Raw genomic sequence first — 19,403 nt, 5'->3', positions numbered from 1 at the left:
TATTCTTGTTCGCTTTTCATCTGCCTTTTCTAATGTCCATTGGGCCTTATAAGTATCATGTGATTTTTCCATTGATCTGACGGCCCGTGCTGATTCGTGACCAAAAAGTGCTCGAAAGTTAGTTTCCGCGAAGTAGCGAAAGGTGAAGGTGGACCCAACATATAGGTTTGGACCAAAGCTAAACACCGATCAAGTTTCATCTAATCGGACGGACAGCGTGGTTTCGTGAGATCAAGCTAAACGTGTTTTAACCTTCGCGAAGTGGTGAAAGGGTTTGGCGGGTCCTAGAGATAAGCGGTCTTCTTTGGTTAAAGAATGATCGGGTTGGAAAAAGATCAATGGCTCGCATTGATTCATGGTCGCAAGCCAAATGAAGTATAATGTTCACGAAGTCGCGAAAGACAGGTGGAATTCACACAGAGGTGTGACATGGCATAACAGCTGCCGCTTTTTGTAGAGCTCGATAGCGATGTGTCAAATGCCACATGGTTCTAAAAGTGGTTGAGGGCCCACCTAAGGTGTAACCAGCAGTTATGTAGGAATAGTAAAAGGGAACACTTGGCGGATTAAGGGTGGAAACAAAAGGAGTTTCCAGGGCTAATGGCTGACTGCCATGTGGCGTTTATTAACCGAAGAACAAGTGGGGTAAGTAATTCGCGGGTAAAGGGCCCACTTAAAAGGCATTCATCTCAAGATTGATCCAACGCTTCTCGTTGTTTCATGGCCCTAAGATGCCCGTAGCCTAACCTTAGCGAAATGGCAAAAATCGTTAGCCGTCAAGATGAGGCGCGGTTAATTAAAAGGATTGATGGTCCCAGTTGGAGTTAAAGGCCGGGTGATTTGAGTTTGATCTAACGCTTGGTGCAGCCTCGTGAAGGAAAAGTGAACGACTATTAAAGTCTGCGAAGTGGCGAAAAGGAAGTAGGGCCCGACACTAAAGCAAAGAGATCAAACAGAGATAAAGCCGATGCAAGTTCTCGTGATCCAACGACCGACATTGTTTCGCGAAAGAAAAGAGCACGGGTTTTATGTTCTGCGAAATAGTGAAACAGAGGAAAGACTTAGAGGAATTATGACTCGTTGGAGCCAGTTTTGAATTCGATTTGGCAGATTCAATTCTGAAAAGAAAGCCGAAGCATGCGGAGTTAATTTCTAAAACTTAAATGTCAACTTGTCCTTTTTGAGTCCGCATCAACTTGATTGCTAAGTATTGTTTCATCGAAGTTTGTTGTAGAGCGATTTTCTTCAGGTGAATAATCAGGTTTCTTGTGCTTTTCTTGATAACTCTTGGTTTGTTCTCAAATACTGCTGTGTGAATTACTTCATTAGAGGTCTGTGCTAGTTGCTAGTGGTATAATTGTTTGACCAAAATGGCACCCAGAAGAGAATTGATAGGGAAGGTGAATTACCAGGACCAAAATATCTGTGATGATTTTTAAGAGCAATTAACCATGTCCACCAATGCTAGGGCTAAAGCCAAAGAGCTAGTACCTAAGAACCCTCATCTAAAAATTGGAGATGGCCTTTATGATAAGGGTAATTGGTTGAGGGACCCTGAAATAGGATTGTCAGGCTTAGGACTCTTCAAAGTCAGCTTTGGGCAGAGGAATTCCCCAGCTCCTTTGAATGGCATATGGGAGCAGGATGTAGGAAAGCTTGTGGTCCCAGGTGTTTTTATGGATGTAGATCTGTTAGCCCTGATTGCACAGAATTATGACTGTGTGGCAAGATGCATCAGGAACATAAAGGGATCAATCTTGATTGAGATAAATGAAGATGAATTCAGGAAAGTGTTTAAACTCAGCGAGTCCTCCAATTTGTTAGAACCTATTGACTTTGAGTCGTTAGCCCAGGTTTACAACACACAAAGGGATCATCTTAGAAGTGGCCCATTGAAAGAATTCTTTGTAAAGATAGGGGGGTTAACAGTTGTAGGCCCCAGCACCATGGAACCATTCTCTCTCAACCTATTCACTTTGAGAGCTAAGGGTATGTATTGGGAATTATGCCAGATTTTTGGAGAGGATGCTGAAAAGAATATGCCAACCCATTATATGTTAATGATTGCACAAATTCTAAACCCTTCCCTAGCAATAACATTTGATTATGCCTCATACCTTGCTGATACAATTCATAAAGGGCTAGTAGGAATAAAAAATGGTAAGGTGGATAGGCCATTTGGATGGTACTCCATGTTAATGCATATGTTTCTGTTCAAAGGGGCTGATTATTTTGGAAAGGAGATGGACCTGATTAAGGTCAAGGATAAAGAGGAGATGCCAGTGCAATTGTGGAGTACTGTTCTATCTTGGGATAGAGAAGATGCAAGTTATTTAAATTTTGATAGATGCTTTGCACCTAAAATTAGGATTCTTCTATACAGAGAAAACCCTAGAATTCCTAAGGCTCTTTTGGAGTTTCTCAAACCAAAGGAGTTTGCAGAGGATATCAAGATTGTTCACAATTGGGGAGACATATATTTGTACAATGTGTCTACTATTTTTAGAGTGTTTGGATTTAGAGGCACCCCCTTTTTACTACCCTATCAGGTCCCATTGAAGATAGGGATTGCAGAAGTCCTGAGACAAATTGGGAGAGTACAAGAAGCAGAGCTAACCAATAGAGGTAAAGGGACTATTTTCCCAACTATTACCATGGCTCACCATTTTGTGATCACTAAGGGTGGATGGAGATTTTTTAAAGAATTATTTAAGCCATATAGGTTGTCTACTACAGTGTCAAGATGTGCAGACCCCGAGGATTTTTTCAATGGCATGTTCAGAAAAAGAGCAGTGTGCAGAGGTAGGCCACATCAATTTCAGTTCCCAGAAGATTTGATTAGAAATGAATTCAGCTTAGATAAGCAAGAACCGAGGAAGGAGAAGTGGGTGGCATATAAGAAAGCCCTTGATTTTATCCATCAATTTGACACTGGCTATGACCCCCTTTCTAGCTTCAATCCATTTGAGGAGAAAATAAAATTCCTGATTCTTTATTTTGAAGATCTCATGCAAACCTTAAAAGAAAAGAGGGAGGCCATAATAACCAAGGAAGCTCACTTATATTAATCTGGTCTCCATGGCTATTTGATTGAATGACATTTATCATTGCATGATTGGAATCCTGAATGTCACTACATATTTTGACAATTTTTTCTTTGTCACGCCTTCCATCCAATATTTTTCATAATGTCTCTGTTATATTCTTTCCAATATGCATACTATCAAACAAATGAATAATTTGTAACTGCTCGTAGTAGGGCAACCTACTAAATTGTCGGGGATAACTTTTTATTCCCTTAGGAAGGTGGTCATTTATAGCTTCACGACCTTCATGATCATCAATCACATCATCAGTAAACAAAACAAAATAGAAAAGATGTTTTATGACAAACCAATAGATGGAATGGCATTACCTTGACGATTAATTCTATTATATTCCAACTTCCACAGGTGAGGTGTCATTCTTCGTGGCTTTGATGTATTCTCTTCTTTCCCATTGAAAAGATGTTTTTCAGTATTTCGATACTTATGATTTTTGTGGAGAAAGTGCCTATACTCATCAAACACCTGCTTTCCTAAACTTTTTGAATGATGAGATTTCATCTTTGGACCACAAACAGGACATGCAAATTTTCCCTTTGTTTGAAGACCTAAAAGATAATGTATAATGTAGTAAATATGATAATTTTTTAAATTATAATGTTTATGCACAACTTAAACACTATAACATACCACAAAAATGTGTTAGCCCCGGGGCATCGTGTATTGTCCATAGAAGCATCGCATGTAATTGAAATTGTCTTTGTCCTATTGGTCTAGAGACGTCATACATAGTGACACCATTCCATAACTCCAACAACTCGTCGATAAGAGGCACAATATATACATTCATATCTTTAACTTGGTACTTACCTAATTGAATGAACAAAAACATTACATAATTATTATGACCATTTTACTGCAATATTTATAATTAAAATTAGATAACTATATTTAAATGATAAAATACCTGGAACAATCATTGCCAACATTATGTGCTCCCTCTTTATTGACATTCATGGAGGAATGTTATTGTTGATAACAAAAACATGCCACACTGAGTAAACAGATCTCATCTCTCCAAATGGATTGACACCGTCCGCTGCCAATGAAAGCCTGAGATTACGAGGTTCTTCTTTAAAGTGTGGCCACTTTTCCTCTATGTCCATAAATGCTAAACCATCTGCAGGAATTCGAATAATGTCATCTCGACTTCTATTAGGTGCATGGTAATCCATAAATTGTGCCAAGCTAGTGCACTTGAATAATCGTTGCATACGTGGAATAATGGGAATATAGCGAAGAACCTTGCGAGGAACCCTTTTTGTTATTTGATATGTTTGATATCTACTAATATGACATTCAGGGCATTCAGTTTGAAATTCATGTTGTTTGTGATATATAATATGATCATTGGGACAAGCATCTATTGCTTGATACTCCATTCCAATATCTTTCATAACGACAGATAATTCTCGGTATGAGAAAGGTAGAATATTTGATGGTGGTAACAAAACTCACCTATCAATCTACAACAACAAAATATAATTTGTTATAATAAAGAATATTAATGGTACAACATGATTCACAATTTATTATGACATATATGACATGCCTTAACATACGTGACATTGTTATGTTGGATAAACCATTCATAACCTTCAATTTCACCAACAACAATACAACGAAGAGAAGAGTTGCCTACGAGCCTTCATAAAGGGCCTCAGATGCCTTCTCAAGTAGAGGGACATCATGAACAACATCAAGGTCATCTTCATCATCATGATCAACTGTGTGAGTACTAAATGAGTCATGGATCAATGTATTTGTACCATCATCTTCAATTGTGTTTTCTTGCTCATGATCGTCATCTTCCATGGGATCATTATCTTCAGCTTCGATATTCACACCTCCATGTTCGTCCACTTCAAAAACCATATTCTCAAGGTTGTGTTGATCTATACCATGTTCTCTGGGGTGCTCGACCTATATAAAATTGATATACATAAATAAATTGTGATCACGATCTCATCATCACGTGATTTATTATGTATATAAATTGTCAAAATGATATAATAAAAAACTTACCAATGGATGATAATCATGTCCACCTTCAATGTGACCATGTAGCCTACAATGTTTCTTCGATGTTTTGATTAGAAGTCTTCTAGTCTTTAACCCCTTACAAATTTTGCACCGACAATAACATTTTCCATCACCTTTTCTTTTCAAGTTAGACCACAATCTAGCAATTGTCTCCTTATTTTGTTGTTTGTTGATATTGTCTGACATGGTCTTTCTTCACAGGCAAGAAAATAGAAATTATTGTCTGACATGGTCTTTCCCTCAGGAGCTGGCAGATCCTGCTTCCATACTTTAATTCTATTTTCTCAAAGGACAATCCTAAAAATCCATGCCTTGCAAACAACTTTTTACACCTTTGTTGGTTGTGGTGGCATCACAGAGAGTTTACATCAATAAATGAAGAACATGCCAATTCTTTTAATGCAATAGTAGAAGTCTATCTCTTATTCAGTATCTCTAGTGAAACCCCCATGATCTTTTGTTGGAGTAGAATTTGTTATATTCTAGAAAGGGTCTTGTCCTTTGTTGATGGGATATTCATCTACCTCAAGAAATAACTATTCTTTTCTCCAACAAGAAGTGGAACTAAATGAAGATCTAGCACCATGAAATTAATCCTCAAAAGGATTACTATAGTTAGTTTGGGTAGATAATGATCTGGGTAAAATACTAATGTGGCTTTACGAAACATTATGTACTAGCTTAGCATACTCTAACAACTTTGGTGCGACATGCTACATCCAATTAAGTCTCCATCAGTATCTCTATTGTGTTTATGGATTGGGATTCAATGTACTCTTTTTATACACAGATTTTAATTTCAACTGAGGAGGTTTGTATGTACTTACTTGTCTTTCGATTGTATCCTTATTTCAAGAATTTCTTCTATCAACAAATCATTTGTTGTAAGTTGTACAAGTGGAAGCTTGAACATGCCTTCCATGCTAGCCTTGTTGATACGTTCAACACCATCTTGTGCAACAAATCTTTAGAACTCCATTTTTCCGAATTGAAGAGTGAGTAGTAGGGACAATCTAGGACACTTACAGAGGTTTTGCAAGAGAGATAAATAGACCTAAATATTATGGCTTAATAATGATCAATAGGTAAACAGATAAGAAACTCTCAATATCAAAATGACTTTCTCAATTGTCTTTACTAGAAATAGATAGATCTGCTCATAATGGCTTTATGACTGTATGCCAACTTTAGACTCAATCCAAGAAGAGCTAGAACTAATATGCGATATCTAGATTTATGATCTCTATAATATAACAATCCCATAATTATGTTTCCACGCATCTATACCACAACACAAACATCATGCTAGTGTTCAGCCATAGCAATTGATATCCTAATTATAGAATGTGAAATATGCACATAACTATGAATAAAGATTAAGAAAAACAAAGAAAGATGCTTATTGCAAACATAAATGACTAATGGACAAGAATTGAATTCATTGTAGATAGTTTTGAATATCAAATTCACTTATTTGTGTGCATTTAGTAACTCATGTACTTGTGGCCAACCATTTATCTCTTTCATAAATTAAACACTTATTAATAACATTAAATGGCTGAGTAATTATGTTTTAGTTGAAATTGAAAATAAAATATTTTATTTCAGGACAACTCACACTATTCCCTATCATATTTTAGACTCTCGGTTTTGTTAGTAGTGGTTTGATGTCTTTGGAGCTGATCATTGCATTTCTTTAGTTACATTTGCCAGCCTACTCCTAGCCTGTGCCAAAATGGGAGCTTTGGAACATGGTATGGACATCCATCAAAGCATAAAAGATAGAGGAATTTTGTCAGGTGTAGTTGCAACTGCACAAAATGGATTTGTTGAGAAGGCTTTAGAAACTTTCAAGCAAATGCAATCAGTTGGTGTAAAGCCAAATTCCACGACCATTGCTACTATCCTCCCTGCTTGTTCCAAAATGGGAGATTTGGAACAGGGTATGGACATTCATCAAAGCATAAAGGATAGAGAAATTTTGTCAGATGTTGTAGTTGTAACTGCCTTGGTAGACATGTATGCAAAATGTGGAAGCATAGACAAGGCACGTGAACTATTTGATAGAATGCCTGAAAGAAATGTTATCTTGTGGACTGCAACGATTGTTGGATATGCACAAAATGGATTTGTCAAAAAGGCTTTAGACACTTTCAAGCAAATGAAATTGGAAGGCATAAAGCCAAATTCCACAACCTTTGCTAGCATCCTCCTTGCCTGTGCAAAAATGGGAGCTTTGGAACAGGGTATGGACATCCATCAAAGCATAACGAATAGAGGAATTTTGTTAGGTGTTGTACTTGCAAATGCCCTACTTGACATGAATGCAAAATGTGAAAACATGGACAAGGCTCGTGAATTGTTTGATACGATGTCGCAAAGAGATGTGATCTCATGTGAACAATCAACATGCACGTATACGGGAGGAAGGGATTGTTGATACAAAATTGAACGCTCACTCCTCAATCACAGTTCTATGGTTTTATGAGATTAAACTAGGACAATTAACCACCACATGTATATTTTTTGCAACATGAAATTAAAAACTAGGGCAATTTGAATCTACCTCCTGCGTGGGATTGCCTTCGATGCGGGTTTGATGTTCTTAGGGGTTGAAGTCGCCAGGGACGCCTACGTGGGATTGCAATTCACAAATCAATTCCCCGCCTCTTTTTTTATTTTGTAATGGCTGCTGTCGTCAGAATTACGACGAACTTGAGCACTTTTTTGAAAAAAAGAAAATTCTCATTGCTAATGCCTTCTTCGTCGAAACCAAATGGGTAATTTCGGTCAGAATTATGACAAATGAGGGCATTTTAAAAAAAAAATCAAATTTGGCCACAATATACCTTCTTCGTCGGAAACCTCAGTCAAAAATCTAGTCCAAATGTATTAGTGATAGGATAATTATCATCTTATTTATCTTGTATCTTTTATGTCGATTTATTTATCAATCTATTTTGGTTGTTCGTGTAAGTGGAAACACCAAAACAGGGTTCCGACTATGGTAGACCTCTAAAACACAACCCAAACATTTTCGTTTCTATTTTTTGTGCAGGTTGCTAAGAAAAGTTCATTGTTAGAGGCTTCATTCACGAACCGATTGTGAGACCACCTCTTTCTCTTCTTCTATTCTTCTATTTTAATATTCATAGTCATTTTCACTTTCTGTCAGTAGATTTATCTTGTTTAAATATATTAGAAACACATGTCTCATCACTTTGTATTTTTTGTATGAAACTCCATACTTTGTCCATACAAGATGGCAACGCGTTGCAATATCATCCATGGCCCATGTATGTGTCATCCGACAGAGAGTAGGCAGAGGTCGTCAAAAGATCTTTGTGAGCCATCCCATGTTATCTTTGGGGCACTTGACAACCTTAGGCTTTGTACTCATCTTGAGTGGAAAGGCCAATTAGTGAGTCCCTAAGAGGTTATTATCCACCTATTAGAATGGTTCATTTTTCCCCCTCTACATTTTGGTGAACTTGACATGAAGGCTTGTCTTGTGTTCATGTAGTTGACTTTAGAATGCGTTAGCACCTTATTTAACTATTATTTCCATGTCTTGCATTTTTCATCATCTTTGCATCATTAGACCCTGAGTTGAGTGGTGGCATGTACGTTAACATGGTCACTATCACTTCGATCTCACCCACTAGTCAGAGAACAAAGAAAAATGGCATATCCTTCACACCTTTGGATGCTCCTTACAATGGGGAGCCTACTCCATTATACATCTTGGCTAAGATAAATGGTCACATTGTTACAGGTGTGATGGACAATCCTATATGTTGAGTCGATGTTATTATAAAGGAGGCTTTGTTTATTAATGGATTACATAAGGTGAGATATGATAAGTGTCGTGCCTTTGTTTGCATGCATGACGAGTTGTTTGTTCCTCCTTTTTGTAAGATCACTTTGGTAGTTCTTGTGGAACCCAAGGAAATGTTGAGTACATTCATTGTTATCCTTTAATTGGACCTGCTCTAGGTTAAGTTGGGTATCCCCTAACTGATCACCATGGAAGCAATCCTCTCGTTTATTCACAAGTGCTTGAAGTTCCCTCATGAGGGCACAATTCATGTTGTCCAAGATATTGGATTTCAATCGGTGATTGCTCATGGGGGCTTTTCATTAGATCATTTTTGGCTTGCTTTGATTGGGCCTATGCTTCCTTGTGCAAACACATTATACAAAGCCTACTATAACTATAAGATGTAGGAGTTAGCTTCTACATTGTTTCATCCTACGGTTTCTCTATCTCCTACTGCATCAATTTTCACTCCTTCCCTATCTTCTCCTGTATTACAATGGATTGTGTCATCTGCCCATTCTTCATCAAGGTCTAGGTATAAACATGTTCCTTAGGGTAGATATTCTGGCTCGGCTAGAACTACACAACCTTTGTTGATGTCTTATGTTCCTACAACTCCACCTAGTGTAGGCACAGGAAATACACCCATGTTGTTCATGTATGCTAATTTCCCTCCTTTTGAGCTCCCAATCATTGTTGATATCCCCCATCCTACCCAATATGATAAGGGTAGGTGTTCAGCTAGAGCTCGTCCATCACCCATTGTTCCTACATCATAGCCTCTAAGGTTACCCCCTATTCCTCTGACTGCTCCTAGAACAAAATGAAAAAGGGTGTCTGCAATTGCACCTATGGAGCTTGTTTGAGCAACACCTTTTGCTTTATCAATTGGCCCTTTTCCTTTTTTGGCAACAAAACCGAAGGCCTCTCCTATGGAGTATGATCTTGCTGAACCTTCTCAAACTTTCGTCCTGATCCCTATTTAAACTGGAACCAACTTGTGGGTGAGTATAAGTATCATCGATAGGCGATGGCCCTGGAATGTGAGGCTGTCTTGAAAGCTATAAATAATTCGTCAGTGTTTGCTCATGCTCTTGTTGTTTCCATGCCTTCTCCCACTCCTTTTTCTCGTACTGCATCTTTGTCTTCTTTTTCTTTCATGTTATTGCCTACCGCTCTTGAGACCGTCGATGAGCCTCACTCCAAAAGGGTATAGGTCTTCATTGCTCCCTCCTTGGAGCCACCTCTCATCACTTATTTTCTTGATGTTCCTTCATTCTCGCAACCCATCGACATGCTACATGCATAGGTTGTGTCTAGCATGACATTGTCTGCTTCGTGTGCCTCATAGCCTCCTTGTCATCAAATATTTCCTAGGATAGTTAAACCTACAATGGTTGATTGGAGGCCTTCACCTTCATAAAAAACCTAAATGAAAGTTTGAGTAGGCCCTATTCCTGATTTTCATTGTCGAAAGCCAACTCCGACAATCTTTATTTCTATTTATTTATCTATTTCAATGCATGTTTATTCGTCTACATTTGTTTGCATTGTTGAGAAGGTCCCACGTTCTTCGAAGTTTCTCTCTTTCAAAGGTCAACAATCTGACTCTTGTTTCCTCGCCTCAAGCTGACTCACTTGCCTCTTTCGTTGAGGGGAATTTATTTGACTCTTTGGAGGATATTTTGACGCTATCTATGATCTTTACATGATTATTGACTCTTTCTTCTCAGGAGCTCTAAGATGATGATGTGGAAGCTGCATCATCCCTAGCTCTTATCATGGGTGAAGTGCCTGGTGTTGCCCTTACGGTTTTCCCTCTTCGATCTTGTCTTCCCTCTCCATATGATCAAGTTTGGGAGGATGATGACGTGATGGTGGGTGACTACTAGGACAACACCCTTCTTATTTTGTAGATTAGGGTGTACCTGTCTGTGTTCCCTCGTGCTTGCTTTATGTGTTTTGTACCCCTCTGACGTACCCAAGTTACTCTATTGGTACTTGGAAGCAAAGAGTGTTGACTGTCTTTATGTGTTTATGCTCTCATGGAGAACCCAAGTCACTTTGTAGGTGCTTTGAAACAATGGATTATCGATCATAAACCTTCTATATTTGTTAATCTTCCTTCCTTTGTTTGTCCTATCTTGATTTTTGACATTCGAGGATGATACAAAGTGTTGGGTGCATTTAGGGTCTCTTCCATGTTGACCCAAAATTTATTTTATCCTTGTCTCCATGTGCCTTCTTCAAATCCAAAAATTCTGAGACCATGATGAGTAACTCATATGCATCTATATGCATTATTTAATTTCACTACTGCGAGTTCTTTTGACGCTTGACTATTATATCCTCTTGTTTGTTTGTTTGTTTGTTTGTTTGTGTTTTTGTTGATGTTGTAGGTTTTGTGTCATCTGTTGCAAGGTGGCATTCCATGAAAATATATCGTCATGCTGAAGTGACACATCTCTTCTCCTTAGAATGACACACATTTCATGCATACCATTCTAAGGGGGGTTATCATATCTCTATATTTCTGGATATCTACATTAGCATCTTTGCATCTCAACATCAATTTTTCTAATGATCTCGGATCGTATCTTGTTATCTTATCACCTTTGTGGGGACCAAACCACTTGATCTTTATTTTATCTTATCGCATTTATGGGGATCAAACCACTTGATCTTACTACCTTTGTGGGGGCCAAGCTACTATCAAATTAATCTACGGTCACCCTATCGTATGACTATCTAGCATAACACAACTTTCTACCCATGCAAGAGAAATATTTTTTTATCTCAGTGATCACCATCTTGCTATCTCTATGTTTGATTGTATCATTTTTGCATAAAAAAAATTCACTTTTTTGTCTAACATTTTTATCTACAACTAACATGTTTGTGATGAAACAACTTGGAAACATCTCCTTGGGGGCAACTCTGCACTGTTAGAGGATTTTGCTTCCCCTTCATACCTCAGTAAAAATATTTTCAACTTTTTCTACTTTAGCTCACATATCATGATAATGATATGCTCGCTAAAGTTGGTGCAAAATGTAACATCATTAATTGCACCTTGTGTAATTTCACACTAGATAAGCACCTTCACTTTCAACTGATCGAAGAACCCCTTTACCTTCTTGTCCTTTTGTCTGCTTAGCTTGCCCCATCATCCTTTCTTTTGTCCTTTTATTGACTATTGATTGTTTGACTCGTGGATGCCCCTATGTCGCAGAGACGTCCATACACCACACTAAAGTCTAGCAAAGCTATAGTTTGAAGGTGGTTGTTGAAGCGTTACACCTGTAAATGGTAGAGTTCGTAACACCCCTTGCTACGACCACCAACGTGTGTTTTTCTTCTAGCTTGTTTATCTGGCCTCTTTGGCCTTCATTTGGCTCTCTCTAGCATTCAAATCACTCTCTCTTTCAATCTCCAATATTTTTTAAGCATTCACACATTCTTGGCTCTCTTTGCTACTTTGTGCTTGAAATTCCATCGTTATAGCCAAGTGCTTCAAGAGGGCTTCGTGTTTCTTCTTCTCTCCCATAGGCTCTTCACTTTTGGGTGTGGAAGGAGAGTCTCTTCCTCTCTTTGTTTTATCATTTTTGTATATCTCTATATCACAATTATTATCTTGTTTATCTTGTATCTTTTCTATCTATTTATCTATCAATCTATCCTGGTTGTTCATGGCAATGGAAACGCCAAAATGGGTGTCTAACTATTGCAAACCTCTAAAACACAACCCCAATATTTTTCCGTTTTGTCTTGTGTGCAGGTTGCTAAGAAGATTTCATTGCTTGAGGCTTCATTCATAGACCAATTGTGAGACCATCTCTTTCCCTTTTTCTATTCTTCTACTTTAATATTTACAGTCATTTTTTTATTTATTTATGTCGTACATTTATCATGTTTAAATATATTAGAAACACATATCTCATCACTCTATTTTTTTGTACAAAACTTTGTACTCTGTCCATACAGGATGCCAACGTGTCGTGCTATTGTCCACGACCTACGCATGTGTCCTTGGCCAGAGAGTTGGTGAAGGTCGTCAGAAGATCTTTGTGGCCCATCTTGTGTTATTTGCAAGGTACTTGATAGATTTAGGCTTTGTACTCATCTTGAGTGGAGAGGTTGATTAGTGAGTCCTCGAGAAGTTATTATCTGCTTGTCGGAGTAGTTCGTTTTTTCTCCCTCTACATAAGGAACATCAACTATCTTTGAAAAAGAATCAAGAACCTCTAAAGCAACCTCATCCTCATCTTTTGAAGTTCCAAATTAGTTCCAAAGGATCAAATTTATGAATAGTATCACAATCATAGGGCATCCTTTTTGAAAAGTTAAGAGGCGCATTACAATCTGAAACTAGATAATCTAGGAATGGCCTAGTATCAAGATATCCACATAACTCCCAAATTTTACTCCAAAGAACATAAGGGCACTCAAAATCAACAATAAACTTCAATATAGCATAATTAGCATGCATAACAATAACCGCTAAGATGTGATCCCTTTTATGAGTCCAAGAAAATTTCTTACTAGGTGTCCTAGGTTGGAATACAAGATTATATAGATGGGGCAATAAATGAAGCCATGTAAGATGTGTTATGATATAATATCTCCATTGTTTATGATTCCCTCTCTTTAGAATGATCAAAGAAGGGTGAAATGAAAAACCCATGACAAACTATGATAACTCTTCAAAATTACAAAGATAGCAACCATCACAGGAATATAGAAACTCCCAAATATGATCAATACTTCAAATGAAGCTTTTTCAAAAAAAAAAAACTTCTCTAGGAAGTAGGATGTCCAAGTAATTAGTCAATATTCCATATGATAAAAAAATTGAATAAATAATGTTTGGGGCTAAATTTAGAAAAAGTGCACGACACAATGATAGAACTCCTCAATACCTTTCCAACATCACAAATATCATGAAAATCAAGCATCATGGCAATAATTTATGACCTAAAAAATCCAAAATGAAAAATCTGACTTCTAACTACAATAAATACTATCAAACAACAAAACCTAGAAAAATCACCTACACCACTACAAAGTTGGTGAAACCAAGTTTCCAACGATATCTCTTTTCCAAAACACTGACTTCATGCCCAAGATATGCTTCATTGAAAAAAAAAGATGCCCAATTAGACTATAAGAGGGACAAAAAAACCTAGCTCCTAAGTGCATTGCACTTGGCCCTCCATTTAACTGCATGTTTTTGGGGCTAGAAAAAAAAATGCCTACCTAGTGGTGCCACCACCTAGGAAAAGTGGTTGGTGGCGATGGTGGGGTAGCTCCTGCATGGCTCCATTAAACCTTGCCCAACACTTCAGACGCTTAACCCAAAAATAAAAATCATTGTCCAAACTTTTTTGAAATTTTTTTTATTTTATATAAAAACAAACAATTTTTACTAGGCTGAAGCGATGTTGCATAGACGTGGTACAATGATGCAGGGAAAACTAAATACTTACGTGAGAGACTTTAGAGAATATGTTGGAAGATAGGGAATATTCACTTATTTTTTGTCAACAAGGTGATGATGTAGACCATTGACACGGGTCTGTATGGTATGGATTTGTATGGTTGTGTGAATTCCATACAACTATAATAATGGCAAAAAAATCCATAGTAACTGAGGTCACAAACTTGGATTTCGATGATTTGATAGGCATTCTTAGGGTTTTTAAGTCTTCCAGATGCAATGGTAGGGTCTAATTTTGCTTAATCTACCCTAAAAATTCAGCTACATTTTGAATCAACAACTTGCCCAATCTACAAACCCTCATAACTCTGACAAAACATATCAAAATTTGATAAAACAAAAGCCAAAAATGAGTTTCTCTAACTACCTAGATTCAACTCTGAGGTTAATGTAAGCTCAAAATGCACTTAACAATATCTTCAAGCCATTAGATAACTCTTATATCTATTAAGATGTTTGTTGCACTCGATCTCTAATACCATGTAGGAGTAGATTGTGAAAACCCCAAGAATCCCTGCTAGACCAAGACAACTTCCACAGGAGAGAATGTCAAGATAACTTTCATAATAAGAATGCATTGATTGAATATGGTTGAACATACAAGAAGCCTTGCTTATATGAAAGGTGTGATGGGGTATGACAACTACCCTTGATACAAACATTAAATGCATGATACAAATGTTAAATGCCTAGATAACTAAAAGTAACTGAGGTGAGCATAGCCCAATTATAACTAACTTCTAGTTAATGACACCTAGGACCTAAGTAAACATAGCATATGAATAAGTTCTCACTAATGACTAGATAGGAAATAACCTCATTCACACTAATATTGTCACCTCCCTTGTCTCAAAATGGCTTAATGATATATTCAAGAGTCCAAACCATTATTAGATTATTCCAAAGTTCCAAACTTTTATTTACTATAAAAATATTATACTTTATATTATTGAATGTGGTGCTTGCATTAACCTACTTTTCAAACTGATGTACAATATGACCATTCTATTTTCCACTTTTCTTTTTTCTAATAATATATATTATTTTAGAAGAATGTCCAAAAAAATCATATAAATTATTTTTCATAAAAAAAATTATATAGAATACTTGTTTTTAATATGCAAAAATGTGTATTTTTATTTAATCAATATTTTGGATCAAACATCATGGTCAATTTTCTCTTTTCCCAATGATGAATCACAAAGTTTGATAAAAATAATGATGAAATAAAACATTTTGAAAAATCTTCATTTCAATCTAATAGATTAAAAAAATATTTTTTAAATTTAGATTCACAATGAAATCGGTATTATTCTTATGAGTCTACTAAAAAAATGATTGTACAAGTGATCTTTTCTTGATCTGAATCTCTTGTATGCTCTCAACTTTAGGCATGTTTTCTTTTTTTTATTTTATGGGATTGACCTTAATTATTTCCTTTCTTAGTTATTAAGGAAGTGCATATTTAGTTACCATTGAGATTTATTAGGAAATATTAAGTATTTAGTCTAGTATCATAATAGTTTTCTCAAATCTAGATTGTGAATAACGTTGTTGTAAGGATTCACTTTCTTTTGTGTGATGCAATGGGTAGATCCATCATTATGATCCTAAAATTTTAAAATTCCTAACTCTAATAATAATAGACACTTGTAGCATGCTTAATCTGAATAGCTTTATTTATTAGTTTTACTTCTTGGTTAGGACAGAGCGTGTCCTTACATTTGTATGCCTACAATAAGAAATATAAGGCTCTTCCAAACCATCATAAGATTGAAAATTGGATTGATATTATTTTTATTTTTATTTTTTTTTGTCATTATTAGAGTCATCCCTTGAAGTGGATTACTATTTTATTAAATTTTATATTTAGTTCTGAGAAAAATCCTAACAAGTCACATCAAAGCTATGATTTAAACTAAGAGTTTAATTTTCACAACATAGGGTTTTGAGGTATGTAATCAAGGAAGATTTAGATAAGCAATTGAAATTTTCTGATAATTTTATTTGAGTTATTACAATTGTATTATTTTTCATTAAATTTCTATAAAGCACAATTTTCATTTTATTTTTCATATTTTTAGAAAGTTTTATATTTTTTACTAGTAAAAGAATTAATTCTATAACTCAGCGGTCAAATTTAAGCCCATGTTTTATAATCTTTCAATAATTTTCTCCAGGGGCACCATTTCTGATGCAAGAGCATCAATCAATATTTTGTTTTTGTTTCCTACTTTGTTCGGTTTTATGTTTTGTTCACAATTTTGATATGATGAGTAAGAAGCTTGGAGTTCCTGTCACCATATGGGCAGAAAGTTGGACAAATCAATATAGTTGCCTTCAACAAGAGGAGATGAACAATTAAATATTAATGATCAATTTTGGAGGAAAATGGAAGGGGTTAAAAGAATCAATTATGATTGGTTGGGAATGGTTAGAGAAGGAAGGTGAAAATGAAATGCCAAGGGGAGAATAAAAGGAGGTCATCAACAAGTGTTGTAGAGGGCAGTGGTCGATGGAAGTAATGGAGAGGCCAGATAGAAAAGTATAACAAACGTTGCACAAAAAGATCAAGTAGAGTTGATAGGTTAAACAAATGAATGAAAAAGATCATAATGAAGTATAACATTGAGGGAAGGAAGCAACCAAAACAATGAAAACACAAGTATGTGAAGGAAGAATGAGATGGGTGAAGTTGAAGACCCACGTGAGGAGCAGAGAGTGAATGAAGCAGTGACATAAGTGGAAAGAAATAATTTGATAAAATGGTTCTAAGACCTGTATTCGGAGAACAAAGACGTTCATTATGTAATTGTAATCATTAATGTGGTAGTTGAGTAAATAAATAAATGGTTGTCAGTTGTTGATTGTTTAGTTGAGTTGGTGTTGTAGATTTTTTATTACGTATTAATAATGTGAAACTTGTCTTTTGAACTGTGAAGTTCATGTTTTTGTTTTGGCAATAAATCTGTGTGTGTGCATTTGTGTCATCACTTGGTATCATAATGTGTGTATGTGAGGTTGTTGCCATCAAGTGGTATCAAAGTGTGAGTAGGTGAGAGGTTTGCCATCAATTTTTGTCATTTTTAATTTTTAGCAAAGTTCATGAGTAATTATGTAGGGTTGATTCTTTATAAAAAAATTATATTAGAGAAAAAAAAATTATAATTAAGTGGTGAAAGTTTAGTTAAAAGATAAACATAAAATTCAATTTAGCTTGTGTTTTAAAATTTGATACTTTCAACTTGCATTAGATAGTTTCCTCCCCTATTTAATTTTAAACCTAGAATTTTTTATTTTTTTTTCAAAACTCAAATCATATTTAAAATTAGAAAAAAATTCTACAAATATTGAGTAAAATAACCTTCTTTATTATCCACCACACAAAAATTGAAGGAAAAATTTCACTAAAATCTAAAACAATGGTACATTTTGTTGATGATAATTAGTTTGTCCCATTTGCAACATTTTAAGGGTGGGCTTAGATAGGTTTAAGCAAGAGAAAACTGGAATTCAATTACCAAAATAAAAATACTTCAGATATAATATGTGTGAATTCAGGTAGTCACATCACACACCCATTAGGCTAGATAGGCTAGATATCAAAAGCTAACAAAGATAGATCATGAGTATCAACATCTATTACATAGTAATCTATAACATCTTAGTATGCTAGTTGTTCTCATTGTCATCAACATCTTCATTATTCTGGTTCTTGCTAATAGCTTGAATTCTGCTTGCTTTAAATGAGTGATACCACAAACAATGCCAATTAGGGGGAGATATGTTCCCAACCACTACTATCCAAGTTTTGACAAGTAATCTTCAAGTCTCTAATTATCTCATCTCTTTTTAATTCATATTGGTGCAACTTACTATAACTATTCTCGATGTCTATATACTCCATTTAGAATTTATCAACCTTCTTCATGTCCTAGGGTTGAAAAACAACATTTGAATATCTAATTTTAACACGAGTAACACCTTCATCTAGGATCTTGTAAATTTTGGTTCTTCAAAGCTTCAATGTCAAAGTAACATGTTCAATAATCAATAGAGAATTGAGTCTACCAATAGAATTAGTAAGGCATCTACTTTTACCCTAGTACAAGTCCTCATTTTTCTTTTTTCAAATAAACCATAAAATTTCAGGAAATAAAACAATCCAAAATATTTTGAGATCAACATTCAAACCTTTGACATACCCACACAAAAATTATTGCCAAGTGACATTATTTCTACAATCCCAACCCAATGCATTCCCCATAAAGATACCCAAATATATTATTGAGACGAAAAACCCAAATCTGAAGCCTTTTTTCTCAAAACATTCTTGAGAAAAAGTTATGGCTAAATCTGGGTTTTTTTTTGCATTTTTGTGTTATTTTTAGCTTTTTTACTTTCTCATAAAATATGTTGAATCTTGGAAAATTAAGAGCCACTCATATGGTTTTTTTGCGGCTATAGAGAAAACCCAGAAAGTTTTTTTTCTTTAATGTGTGTTAATTTGTCTCCTCAAGACTAGATCTCTCAAAAATTGGACACAACCTTAACAGATCTAGAGCTCTACTACCAACTCCACAAGCCCATGAACCACTAGCAAGCATTACAACTATCACATCAGAAGAGAAAAGGCCATGATATATGGTACGCAACCTTGAGAGAGAATTGATCTAAGGAGGAATCTGATAAGTAGATTAACTTGTACATGAATTGGATAGATTAAAATGAATGGATAACATGTTTTTATAGAAAACAAGAGAAAGCTAATCTAAAATTAGGAAACTAAAAGAAAGCATAAAGGATCTAAATAAAGATCAACTAAATAAATTCAATCTATTATTAACCTAATCTAATAAAAGATAAAAAAACACCTAAATTTAGCTTAAGTGGATAAAATAATTAAATGACCTAATTAATTAAATAATTAAATAATATC

The sequence above is a fragment of the Cryptomeria japonica genome, chromosome 1, assembly GCF_030272615.1.
Source record: "Cryptomeria japonica chromosome 1, Sugi_1.0, whole genome shotgun sequence".
NCBI classification, from domain to species: Eukaryota; Viridiplantae; Streptophyta; class Pinopsida; order Cupressales; family Cupressaceae; genus Cryptomeria; species Cryptomeria japonica.
Note: the sequence above shows the minus strand (reverse complement) of the source record.